The 14088-nt window shown below is 44.4% G+C and overlaps 1 protein-coding gene across 1 annotated transcript in view; it reads left to right on the forward strand.

Annotated features, from left to right (window-relative positions):
• Positions 1-14088, forward strand: part of PPM1H (protein phosphatase, Mg2+/Mn2+ dependent 1H) — a 235395-nt gene that overhangs the window by 210366 nt on the left and 10941 nt on the right. The window lies entirely within an intron of this gene.

Raw genomic sequence — 14088 nt, forward strand, 5'->3', positions numbered from 1 at the left:
CTTTAAACAAACAAAAAGATATAAAAGCAGCTAGAAAGATAAAACAGATACATAGGAATAGCATTTTGACTGACAGCTGAGTTTTCCAAAACAATAGGAGCCAAAAGATAGTGAAATTATATCTTCAGTTGGATAAGAAAATAGCTCAATTTTTAGAATTTTCATGTGTAGTAAAAATATCAAAGAGGATGCAATAAAGACATTTTGTGGCAAAACAAAAATTTTACTGCCAGCCAACCTCCTCTGAAGAAAATTCTGAAGGATGTATTCCAATAAGAGGAAATGATCCCAGATGGAAGGTCTGAGAAGTAAGATGGGTTAGTAAGATATTAGTAAATATGTAGGTATACTTAAACATACATTAAATATATAAAACAGTAATAAGAATGTGATGTGTGGTATTAAAAATGAGAGGATTAACATTCTGAATAAAAATAGCCTATGGGGGGTAAGGGGAGAGTAATCAGTAAAATATGCTGAGGTTCTATTTGAGAAGAGGTCAAAGTGTTTAACTGTAGACTCTAAGTAAATGTGTTTAAATAAGCAATTTTCATCAGATGTGCCACAAGAATTTTTAAAACATTCGATACCTGGCTGTCAGGAGCACTGACCTCTTTTCCCTTAGATTGTCAAATACAACAGTGAACATAGCCAGCACAACAACAGCCATCCAGTGCGAATGAATCAATATTATGACTTTTTTTTTTTTGTCAGACTGACGAAAAAATAAAATATATTTTTGGTGTGCTGCAGAATTTTAGCAATTAGTTCATGTGTGCCACAAGATGAAAAGGGTTGAAAATTGCTGGTTAAATAGCTAAGAAAACTACTAAGAGAAATAGAAAGTGTAACTTTCAAACTAGTCAAGGGAGAGATAATCTACATGGAATTAAAAACCAAACTTCTAAAAGTTTTTACTTTTAAGTAAAAAACAAAACAAAAAAAAAACAATAAAAATTAGAAATTACTTGGGCATGAACAATAAGAAGAATGCTACATATCAAAACTTTAAAGGCTGAATTTTGAGCCTTTTCTAATTTGATGAGCCATACGTAGATGAAGACTCCACTCACCCCTGACCTGCCAGAAGTGACTATACCTCCTCCATGTCATTGGGTAAATTCTTACAAGGCTGTGCCCTGTATCACAAGGAACTTCTACCCATAAGTTTTATATTCCAGACCACAGAAAAAGAAAAAGAGACCCTAAACCATAGAGAATGCTATTTCTCAGAATCAGACCTTGAGGCTGACTTGTATTACTGGGCTAGTTCTGCTCATATTATCCATGTAAACATGTAGAAAAGAATTCTTGTAACTGCAGCTTCTAAGGAGCCAAAGGAGTGGAGCTGTGTAATTGTGGATTGTGTTCTTTCCCGTGTACAGGCTGTCAATAAAAAGCTGTCCTAATTTAAAAGTTTAGGTCTGTGGTCCCTATTTCAACAACAGCATTCTATTTAGGAAGTGAAAACGGCACAATAAACCCAGAAGTAATGAAAGGAAAAATTAAATATAACAAAATAGAGAACAAATATACAATGGAAATAAATGACAAAGCCAAAATTTAAAACAGCTAATATATTAGGGAAATACAAATCAAAACCACAATGGGATACCACCTCACACTCATTTGGATGGCTATTTTAAAAACATACAGACACAAAATAAGTGTTGGTGAGGATGTGGAAAAATTGGAACCCGTTCGCATTGCTGCTGAGAATGCAAAATAGTACAGCTGTGGGAAAGGATATGGTACGTCCTTAAAAAATTAAACATAATTACCATATGACCCAGCAATTCTACCTCTGGATATATACCCAAATGAAGTGAAAGAGGAACTCAAAGAGATATTTGTACACCCATGTTCATAGTAGCATTATCCACAGAAGCAAAAAGGTAGAAGCAGCCTAACTATCCATAGACAAATGAATGAATAAAAATATATAGTATATACATACAATGGAATATTAACCTTAAAAAGAAAAGAAATTCCCACACATACTATAAAACTGATGAACTTTGAAGACATGGTAAGTCACAGAAGGACAAATATTGTATAATTCCATTTAATTGAGGTGCCTAGAGTAGTTAAATTCATAAAGACAGAAAGTGAAATGGTGGTTGACAAAGGTTGGGGGGTGGGGTTAGAGATGGGAAGTTGTTGTTTAATGGACACAGAGTTTCCATTTGGGAAGATGAAAAATTTCTGGAGATGGATGGGGTGATTGTGCTGCACAACAATGTGAATGCACTTAATGCCACAAAACTGTACACTAAAAGATGGCTAAAGTGGTAAGTTTTATGTTTTGTATAGTTTACCACCAAAAAACACACACAAAGAAGCAAATTTTAAAAAGTAGATAAAATTTTCCATAAGACTAATCAAGAATAAAGAGGTGGGGGGCACTGACAAATAAACAATATTAGGAATTAAAAAAAAAAATGGTCCAGATGCAGCAGCAATTAAATATAAGAGGATATTATGAACATATACCTATTCATCAATAGGAACATTATAAAGATATTAATTCTCCCTAAATTGATCTAGAATCAGTACAGTTTAAAACCAAAATTCCAATGGAGTTTTCATGGAACTGCATAAGCTGATTTTAGACATACGTGGGGAAAAAAATGCCAAGAATGTTTGTGACATTTCTATGAGTCATACCCTTCTAGATATTAATACAAAATCAGAACAATTAAGACAGTGTAGAAAAAATATAAAATTTCATCCTTCTTTCACATCATACACTAAAATCAAGTCTAGGCAAATTAAGACTTACATGTGAAAGGCAAAAATAAATACAACTTTTAGAAAATAGCATATAGGAAACTATAATCTCAGAATAGAGCAGGATTTCTTAGAACACAGAAAGTACAAACAATTAAAGACTAATAACCTTGACTGCATTAAACTTACCAACTTTGGTTCTTCAAAAAACAACATCCTATATAATAAAACCCTAATATGCAAATTGACTGAACGGTGGAACGACCAGTTGCCATGACACGCACTGACCACCAGGGGGAAGACGCTTAACGCAGGAGCTGCCCCCGGGTGGTCAGTGCACTCCCACAGGGGGAGTGCCGCTCAGCCAGAAGCTGGGCTCATGACTGGTGAGCACAGCGGATGTGGTGGGAGCCTCTCCTGCCTCGCAGCAGCACTAAGGAGCAGCGAACTGAGCGGTAAGGAGCAGCAAGCAAGCAGGCAGTAAAGAGTGAGGGGTCCTGAACTGTGAGAGCCCCGGACTGCGAGAGGATGCAGGCTGGGCTGAGGAAACCCCCCCTCCCAGGTCACGAATTTTGTGCATCGGACTTCTAGTAAAGAGAATAAAATGACAAGCCATGAACTGGGAGATTTTTGCAACTTGTATAACTAAAGAGGGATTGATATCCATAAAATATAATGAATTCTCCTAGTCAAAAAAGAAAATATTTTTAAAAATCCAATAGAAAAATGAGCAAGAACCAGTCATCACACAGAAATTTAATGGCCAATAATGAAAAAAAAAACACCTTAAATTGAATAGTATAAATTAAAGATGTGGAAGGACTGCAGATGGGTTTGCAAATTTATAGAAAGATTCTGAAGACATACTGACATATCTGGTAAAGCAGAGCCTACACATACCCTGTCTTACACCTAGGTCTGTACCCAAGAGTAGTGGATCTGAAAGTGGGGTCCTTGGGCCACATGGCATCAGCATCATCTGAAAACTTGTTAGAAATGCAAATTCTCAGGCCCCTCCCCAAATCTACTAAATAAAACTCCAATGGTAGGACCAGTGTTTTACCAAACCATCCTGGTGATTCTGGTGCTGCTAAAATTTGAGTCATGTAAAAAGACATCCACAGAATTATTTCTATTATAAAAATAAATTATTGTACATGTCCAATCGTAGGATGGATAAACAAAGAACAAAATACAGCTCCCAGAGGGGAATGACCCAAATTTGTGCTCATTAACAGGGAAAATCTCAAAAACATAATATTGAGTTGAATAGGCAAGTCACAGAAGAATACACATGTTGTGATTCTATTTACATGAAGTAGAAAACTAGCAGTGTATCACTGAGAGCTGTAGATATTAAAACGATAACAAAGAGCAAGAGAATTAACCCAAAATTCAGGATAATGGTTGCCTTGGGAGGAGAGATGGCACAGAGAGTGGGGTATGCTTGAGGAGGGGCACACAGTGAGTGCCGGGAGCCGGTCCATGCTTGCTGTTTCAAGGGACCTGGCATATATGGCATACTGTTCTTAACATGTTTGCTCACCTTCTTGGCACTATGTGTTTTAACCAAGGTCTCTGAGAAAGGTTGTTTCCCCAGGTAGGGATTTTCCCCTGAAGTTAGGGAGGGAATAAAACCTCTTAACTAAGTGCCAGGTGGGTAATTAATCACTTTAACTACGAACAATCATGCTTAAGCTACATAATCTTTACTCCCTGGAATGGAGATAAGAAACGCCCTAACCTTTGAAATAGAGATTGATAGGATTTGAATCAACTGGTATAAATACAGATGCAACAAGACAGCAAGAGCCAGAACTTAGAACTCAGAACTTAGAACACAGAACTTAGAATACAGAGCTTAGAACACAGAACTAGAGACAGAAGAACTTCGCTGGAGAGAACATGGCAAAAGATCCTGGACTGAACCTGACTACAGAAATTGGCAAGAGAACCTGACTAGAACCTGGTGACTGAACCTGGCTGGAGAACCTAGCGAGGGAACATGGCTACAGAACCTGGCTGGAGGACCTGGAGAACCTAGCAAGAGAACATGGACACAGACCCTGGCAGGAGATCCTAAGCAGAACCTCTCTGGAGATCCAGACCAGAACTTGGCTGGAGATCCTGGCTAGCCTGCTGATCAACTGAACGCTGTCTCCATGTCATTCCTTCTTCGCCGACTCCGTCTACGCCTTTGGGGACCCCTGGACCTGCTGGGGTTGGACCCCGGCAAGTGAGTCTTTAAGATATTCACTGGTCGTGCTCTGTTCCTTTAGCTAGATGACTGGTGCCTGGCTGTTCATGTTAAAATGCATATATGTAATATACATTCATTTGTGTGTAAACTGTGAGAGGCAGTGAAGTCCAGTGATTAATAGTGTGGAATCTGTAGTCAGACTGCCTGAGCTCAAATCCTGGTTCTGTTCCTTTGATACATGTAAACTTAGGGAAGTTTCTGAATCCTCCAGTGCCCGGGACCCTGCCTCTGTAACGCGGGGGTGCCCATCGCACTTCTCACACGCGTATATAAAGTGAAGTGCCTGCTATCGGTGAGCACCAGTGGGTGTGTGTTGTTGTTATTCTGCTTGTGGCTATTTTTGTATGCTTCTTATATTTCACAACAACAACCACCACAAAATTCTTTCAGGAAAAAAGTGAAGCTATCCTGTCTCCCTCGAATTGTTTGGCATAGTCACTTTGCTCAGGTGCACAGGAATTGATGGTGCTGCAATTAAAGATTATTTATTTAAATTTGAATGTTTTTTCTCCTGTTGAGGTTTTAGTTTTAATCTGTGTTTTATATCCTGCTTATTAGCAACATTCTTATGTTCATTTTCGCTACTGTGATTTTTATAAAGCTTTGCAAAGCCAGCTGACAGGTATGAGTGAAAAGGCACCCAACACTTCTTTTTTTTTAAATCTTTCCAAGCTGGCCTGGTCTTGCTCACCAGCCTGTTTCTCTCCATGGCAACAAATGTGCCCTCCAGGTAGTGGTAGCCTATGGGCAGGGTTGTCACCGGGCAGGTGCATGCCACATCAGAGCAAGCTCCTGGGTTCATGAGAAATGCCGCAGCAGGGCTTACAGTGATCTCCCTGGAACAAACAGGGCGGAAACAAAAAAGTTCTTCAGTTTGCCTTTCAGAGCATTGCCAACCAATGCCTGAGAAAGAACCCTGTGTCAGACAGATGAAAGAGTTGACAGGAAAAGCTACAAAATGAGCATAGCTTTATTGGTAACATAGATTATCAGGCTGGAGGTCAGAAAAATTCTGGTTGGTTTTTGAGGTCTTAAGACAGAACTTCGGGGCAAAGCTGCTCTCTTTGCCAAAAGACTATGATTCAGATTCATTCATTTGGGAAATATTAAGGGCCTGTTTTATGAGCCACGGCCTGCTGGACCCTGGGGAAGATTTTGAAGAAAACAGACCTGGTCCCTGCCCTCTTGGAGTTTAAATTTCAGAGAGAGTTACAGAAGCGTAAGGAAGTTACAGTATGAGTGACTGAAGAGAGGAGCCTAACCTAGAGCAAGGGATATCAAAACTTCAACCTGAGGAATAAATACGGATAAGCCAGGAAATGCAGGGGTGAGGTGGAATTGGAGGGGAGTACATGGCCCAGTCAAGGAACCCGACAGTCAGTCATGGCTGAGGTGTGCCATTACCAATCAGAACACACGCGGTACAGTCGGATGGCAAAAACATGAGACGGGATAATTTCCCTTCCTGTGTGCGCTCCTTAGGAATTTAAGCCGTATTGGAAAGTCAGACTTACGAACTGTATAAAATGATGTTCTCTCCATGGTGACACATTTGCACATACCTGTGTGTAATTTGGAAGGAGGGCGCCACTCTCAAGCCCTGGCTCAGTGTGTCCACAGAGAGCTCAGGCTCAAAAGCCACACAAAAGGTGGCCTGCTGGTGCCCTCCCAACGGGAACTGTTCTGATGTTGTCATGCACAATAGAAATACAAGTGGGGGGACCCTTTCCCCCTTCCCACGTGGGAGTCTGTACTTGTTCTTCAATAAATCTCCACCTTTGCTAGAAAGAAAGAAAGGAAGGAAGGGAGGGAGGGAGGGAGGGAGGGAGGGAGGGAGGGAGGGAGGGAGGGAGGGAGGGAGGGAGGGAGGGAGTGGAGGGTCCCTGGGTGCGAGCCTGAGGAGGCTGACCAACTGAGGTCAGCCTATTGTGGGCAGCCTGAGAGAGAGGAAAGACAACAAAGCAGGTATGAAGAACAACAAAATGTTTCTTCATTTGAGGTTTTGAATGGGCCTGTTTGACTAAGTTTTGCCAGGTTCACCCAGTTTTGTCTAGAAATTTAGCCTCCGCCCTGTGACAGGCACAATTTTTGGCTTTTAAAAAAATATTATGTGTAGGGTGGGGTTTTTTCCCCCTTTGCTTTTTATTTTTATTTTTCCTCTTTCCAGACATTCTCAACAAACTGCCAGAATAGTCTTCCTCTCATGACATCAATTCCAATAAGAAATTTAAAATAGCGTCTCACTCTCCAGAGTGAGCTGTGAGGGAAGAGATGATTATCATAAAGATGAGTTTGTGAAGTTCTGACCCTTGCACCATCCTCTCGGCAGAGATGGGTGAAAATTAGCTGTGAGATCTTCTTAACCCCAGTGTAGTAAGTCCTTTTGCTATTTTGAACTGTCCTGACAGAGGAACGAGAAAATTAAAAGGAGGCTCTGTGGGCAAGCCAGCATGTGAGTGTGGCAAGGGATTTCTTTCTCTCTTTCCTTTTTATTGGAGTTCGCCCTGCAGTGTAGCAGGGCTGGCAGTTCTGTGAATGTGGGGTCATGAAATGAACTGTTCAGAGGAAATATACAAGCTAACATTGTAGAGGGGTTGCTGGAGTCACGGAGTTGGGCTGCACAGCCTGTAGGGCTCTATAATTCCAGTAAAATTTTCTTTTGAGATCGGAAGATCCTGAGGCAACACACCTGGGATTGGCTCTCCCCCAGTTTGAGGCTAGAGGTTTGGGGGTGAGTCTCCTGGGAACAATATTCAAAATGGGGGCAAGGATGTAAACACTCAAAGAAGATGCTTGATATTTTGTCAGAAAGGAATAGATGATTACTATTACTAAAAGGAAAGGGCATGGGCAACGTCCAGAGGAGCGAGGGCCAAAGAGCAGGTAACTAAACATGAAAATGTGGCATGGAGTCACATTCAAAATGCCCAGGCGAAACTTTGCAAGGCTTTGCTGCTCAGTCCTTCACTTCCCAAAACCTGTCTGTGGAAATCTCATCTCTGTAGCTTGTACCTAACGGCCCTCAGTCCCCCTGCCATGATACTAGAGGGGCTTGTTATGGGGTATTAAGTCTATAAATACCAATATACTGTAAACTCTGTATAGCATTTCCCTAAGGAGAGAAGCTTTCTTGAGAGCTTGTTTGGAGGTTCTAGCAGGGGAGCGTAGCTACTCGTATACCCTTGACCGAAGACCAGTCCTCTCCTTGCGGGGGGGGGGGGGGGGGGGGGGGGGAGGGAAGGTCGTCCTCTTCGACCGAGCGTGCAGCTTCGGGAGGGACGCACATGGATCGGTGAGGGAGGAGTGGGACACCCGCCTAGCCAGCCAGATCAGCCGAATCAACCCTGGCGATCAATGGGGTGACAGATGTCGCAGCCAGATCGCCCTCACATCCGAGAGAGAGAGAAGCTTTCTTGATGGTCACGTTTCGAATGCTGTTCTTCACATCCATCTTCTCTGAGGCTCAGAAAACCTTGTGCCTTGCTAAGGAAGAGTCATCAGTGGAGAGTTATTAGTAAAACACCCACTAACACTGACAGCAGGATACTAATGTAGGTATTAAATGCTAGTTTGTGTTACACTGATAATATGATATTTATTCTGGCAGAAGACAAAGATTTTTTTTTTTTTTTTATGAAATCTTTCCATGAGTTAGCTGACCAGTGCCTTATGGTTTTCAAAAACTAGGCCTCAAATGCAAAAGGAAGCCTCCCCGCCCCCATCAGTTACAGGTCTTACAAATGTCATTAGTGTTTGATCTGGAGTTTGAAGACTAGATAAAATCTGCATTTTTCTTTCTCAGTGTTTAGCATATTCAGGTCCCTGGGAATTTGGAAGCCAACCCGTGACCCTGCTCATGACAGCCTCTGAGCAGCACACGCCAGGCCCGCCTTTCCTCGGTGCTGTTTATGTGGCGTTAGAGCAGGGCTGTGTGGCCACTTGGTTGGAGCATTGGGGCATTTTAAAGGGTTTGCCAGGAAGGATTGAGAAGGAAATGGTCTATTATGAACACTCACATTGAAATGTTTGGGATTCCAACTAAAATAAACATGCAGAACTTAAGAAACCGGGGTGCTGGTGCCAGGGGCAGAAAGGTGAGCAGTGCCTGGCTGGCAGTCTTACCGTCTCCTGTGTGGTGGGGAGCTCTCCCCAGTCTGTGAACTTGTATCTGCTGGCACACAAACCCTTGCTGCAGGACACAGTGACAGTGTTGCAGACAGCAGCTGTCATGATTCCCGTGTCTCAGTATATTTCCAGAGTGGAGTCCCCGCACCTTGGGCATGAGCGGCTTCTGGGCAGGGCGAGGGACATGTGTGGCTCAGCTCCCAGCCCTGAGCCGAAGACATGCCTCCTCCCTGATGAGTTGCCAGGGTCTGAGCAAAACAAAGAGCCCTCTCCAAGTCACCTCCCACCCCCACCCATCCAGTCACCATAGATTCCTGCCAATGTTCCAAAGCCTGGGAGAGCTTTTCTACCTCTTAAATCTAAGAGGCCTGCTCAGAATGCAAAGAGGATTCCTTCTCCTTTCCCATCACACTCTATTACTGCAGGGCATCAGCAGATGGAGGCTGCCTTTTATATGCAAATATTTGGGACCCATTAATCCCCCAGTTCCTGCCACTCTTGTAAGACCCTGTCTGTACCATCCAAATGGCAAATAGAAGTTCCCACCCAACTAGAACTATTGAGACTTTCAGGCATGTTTGCAGCCTGAGGCCTGCAATAGACCTATTTTTGACACCCCAGTACTGATTCAGATGGGGCTGGTGGGAAACAAGATTCTACAAGAGGTGGATGACTTAAGGCAAAACTCTTGGGGGAGGAGAGAGACATTTTATGTCTAATGAGTAAAATGACAGCTCACCTTCACTGACCCCTGACCAAGTGCCAGGCACTGTGCTGGGTGCTTTATGAGAAGGACTTCCTTTATTCCTGGCAGGAACCTTTGAGGTCTGCACTACCATTATCCCAGATTTATAAGAAAGAAAAGGGGGCTCCAAAAGGCTGAGGAATTTTTCCAGAGCTACCCATCTGGGCAGTGGTAAAGCCAGGATTGGACCCTAGGCAACCCACATCCACCCCTGAGCCCTTTGTGTGTTCCACAGAGGAGGTGAAAGAACTAAGAACAGCCACAGAAACAGCAAGGACAGCAGAGACAATTGAGGATTTATCAGTCTCCTCCACCCTGACAGTAGAGGCAGTGGTTGTGAAAGGACTTCTGGCCTTCCCATAGTTCTTCAGCCCCTCTTCCCTGCTTGCTTTCCCTGCTGGCCTTTCTCTGCTCTCTCCCTCTCAGAGCCAAGCCCTGTGAAGCGTGCCAAGTCAGATCCCTCCCCGGCAGCCGTTTCTTTCAGCAGAGCTTTGCTGATCAATATTGGAAGCTTCAGCCAGAGAAGCAAAAAGTGTTCTCAAAATACAAAATCACTCCCAGGGAGACTCTTCATTAGGAGAGAGAGTACTTCAAATGACTCCAGCATTTCTCTAATGCAGTCTATCCAGGATTCTGAACAAGGCTTTCAGTAGTGGACCTCACTCCTCAGCCAGCTTCCAGAATCGCCAGGCTCCGCAGCCTGCCTCAGAGTCCCGGCTGCTGGGTCCCAGATCCCACGTCCTGTTCACTGCCTTCAGCTGTACTGTATTCTTTGCTACTCTCCTATATGTTTTGACTCAGATTTTCTCCACCGCTCCTTACACCCCTCAGTCTGTGGCACGTGTACACCCTGTGTTCAGCCTCTGTAACAAACCTGTGGAGCCCTCCTATTTCACTGCCACATTAAGCATCCTTCTTTCATTGTCAGCAAACCAGGCAGCCCTTGTCAGATAGAAACTTGAGCACAAAATGGGAGAGAGGAGAAACAGTTCTTTCCCTCCACGAGAAGTTGTTTCTTCCTGTACCTTGATATAAAGCAGCCTTGCTAACGGTTTCATGCATGGAGCAAGTTGGCCCTGGAATATGTGTGCTAGTGAGCTCTCAAATGGCCCCCAGCTTGGCTGAGTACGGGTGCCAGGGCAAAACACCTCCCAAGAGTTAGGTTCCTGGGGTTTTGTTGAGTTAATCAGTTTATGAGGAAAGCTCCCTGCTAGTGGCCTCAATTTACCTGAAAGCTGTTTCTGACTTCATTTCGATACAGGGCCTCCTGTAGTGAGAAGGAACCGTCAGGAAACTGGGCCTAGAGTTCAGTTGCACTGTTAAGTTATTGAATGTAGCGTCTAATCTTTCTCTTCAGTTACCTATGCAGACTGCTCATGAGAAAAGCCTGTCAAAGAGAAGTGTTGTGGAAGAGTCTGAGCTCCTGGCAACAGTGTTGGCAGAAAAGGACCTAGGGATTCTCCCTAAACTTCCCACTCAGTGTTGGGGCTTGCCTTCCTTGAAGCACATGGGTCCTGGGTGATCACTAGAAGCTGATGGAAGTGAGTTTTTAAAAGGAGAGAAAAATGGCTGGGTAGACCCACAACACAGTAAAAGTGTGAAGCAAAACTTCACACCACTCCAGTGGTATAGAGATCCTAAACCAAGAAATTAACAACACATGCTCTAGGGCTGGAAGAACCCAGGGTGTCCTCAAGTACGTGAAGGCAAATTTTCAATTAGCCCAGGGCACATAGTGTTTACACTGTTTAACCCCCTGCTTAAGATAAGCTTATATCTTACCTTCAAATTCACCATGAGAAGGAATAATCCTATCTAATAAAAGAGAAACATGGTAATTGGTGTACGACCGATACCCTTCCCATTGGCTAATCAGTGAGATATGCAAATTAACTGCCAGCCAAGGTGGCGGCCGGCAGCCAGGCGGCTTGAAACTAACATGAGGCTTGCTTGCTTCAGTGACGGAGGACTCCAATGTTCCCCACCTGCCTTGCTGGCCTCTGAGCTTGCAGTTTAAGAAACATTGTAACAAATATAGAAGCTAAACAAAACCACAAAAACCTGCTTTCAGCGAGCCCAGGATCTCCGAGCTGAAGTTATACATTGTTTCGATTATAGAACACAAACAAACCATATACCTTCGTTCAGCAGCAGAGGCCTCAGAGCTGGAGCCAGAGCTAAAGCTGGCCCAGAATAAAAAATAAATAAAAAAAGGAGCAGTTAGGAGCTTCAGTCGGCCTGAAAACAGCCCTCAGCCCCTCACCCAGACTGGCCAGGCACCCCAGTGGGGACCCCCACCCTGAAGGGTGTGTGGCCAGCTGCAAACAGCCATCATCTCCTCCCCAGGCTGGCCAGGCACCCCAGTGGGGACCCCCACCCTGATCCAGGACACCCTTCAGGGCAAACCAGCCAGCCCCACACATGCACCAGGCCTCTATCCTATATAGTAAAAGGGTAATATGCCTCCCAGCACCGGGATCAGTGGAGCTGAGAGGCCTCCCGGCACCGGGATCAGCGTGACAGGGAGCAGCGCCCAAACCCCCTGATCGCCCTGCGGCTCTGTGTGTGACAGGGGGCAGGGCCACAACCTCCCTATCCGCCCTGCTCTGTTCGTGACAGGGGAAGGCGCCCCAACCCCCTGATCAGCCCTGCTCTGTGCCTGATAGGGGGGAGCTCCCCAACCCCCTGATCACCCTGCGGCTCTGTGTGTGACAGGGTGCAGCGCCCCAACTCCTCCACCCACCACGGGCCCTGCTCTGTGTGTGACGGGGTAGAGCCATAACCTCCAAAATGGCCCTGCCCTGAGTGTGAGAGTGGCGGCGCCCCAACCCCCTGATCGGCCCTGCCCTGAGTGTGACAGGGGGCGGTGCCCCAGCTCCCCTATCGGCCCTACTCTGTGAGTGACAGGGGGGAGCTCCCCAACCCCCTGATTGACCTTGCTCTGTGCGTGACAGGGGGTGGCGCCGCAACCTCCCCATCGCCCCTGCCTTGAGTGTGACAGGGGGCGGTGCCCCAACCCCCCAATCGGCCCTACCCTGAGCGTGACTGAGGGTGGCATTGCAACCTCCCAATCTGCCCTTCTCTGAGCCAGACCATGGCTGCACCTAGGGATTGGGCCTGCCCTCTGTCACCCGGGAGCAGGCCTAAGCCAGCAGGTCGTTATCTCCCGAGGGGTCCCAGACTGTGAGAGGGCACAGGCTGGGCTGAGGGACCCCCCCCCCCCCAGTGCACAAATTTTTGTGCACCGGGCCTCTAGCCTATAATAATAAAAGAGTAATATGCTAATTAGTCCAGACAGCTGAACAACCTTCCGGATGACCTTCCAGATGAAGCCAGGGCTGCAAGGGCTGAGGGAAGCTGCCATGGCTACAAGAGCGAAGCCCCTTGCACAAATTTCATGCATGGGGCCTCTAGTGAGATATAACGGAGCCGTCCCTCCAGCACTCCCCCAAAACCTAATAGAACAGGTTGAGAGAAACTTTAAACATGTACAATAGAATTGGAAGGTAAAAGGAGGTGGCTTTGGAAAAGAATAAAATATAAATTCACAATGATGAAAAATATGTCATTGTAATAAAGTAACTCACTGAATGGATTGAATAGTAAACTGCTAAAGTAGGAATAGGTGAATTTAAAGGTATTACAGGCAGCTAAAAAAAGAAAATAAAAGAAGCTGAAATCTAGAAGGTAAAAAGAGAAGATCTAATAGAGGTGTATGGAAAAAATATAAAAAATAGAAGGGAGGAAATATTCCAATTCCAAAATTCACAGCTGAGAATTTTCCAGAATCAACTATCTTCTCAGTTTGAAGAAATAAAACTAATTTACAACCAGGATAAATAAAGAAAAAGGAATCCTCATTGTTAGCCAAACTACGTCTTGGTGCAGGGGTGAGGAACCTTTTTTCTGCCAAGGGCCATTTGGATATTTATAACATCATTTGTGGGCCACACAAAAGTATCATCTTAAAAATTAGCCTGCTATATTTGGTCAAACATTTAATTAACTCACCGTAATTCCTTGTCAGGACCAGACCAAATGATTTCTTGGGCCTTACACAGCCTGCTGGCTGGATAGTCCCCACCCCAGTCTTAGTGGAATTTATTACCATCAATAACAAAACAAAAACAATTTAAAAGCAACCAGTGAGAAAAGACATCTTATAAAGAAATTACACAAAACAGACTTCTCCTCAACAAAAGAAGTCAGAAGTGAACGGAATATTATT

This window comes from Myotis myotis, unplaced genomic scaffold (assembly GCF_014108235.1).
Source record: "Myotis myotis isolate mMyoMyo1 unplaced genomic scaffold, mMyoMyo1.p scaffold_m19_p_3, whole genome shotgun sequence".
Taxonomy (NCBI): domain Eukaryota; kingdom Metazoa; phylum Chordata; class Mammalia; order Chiroptera; family Vespertilionidae; genus Myotis; species Myotis myotis.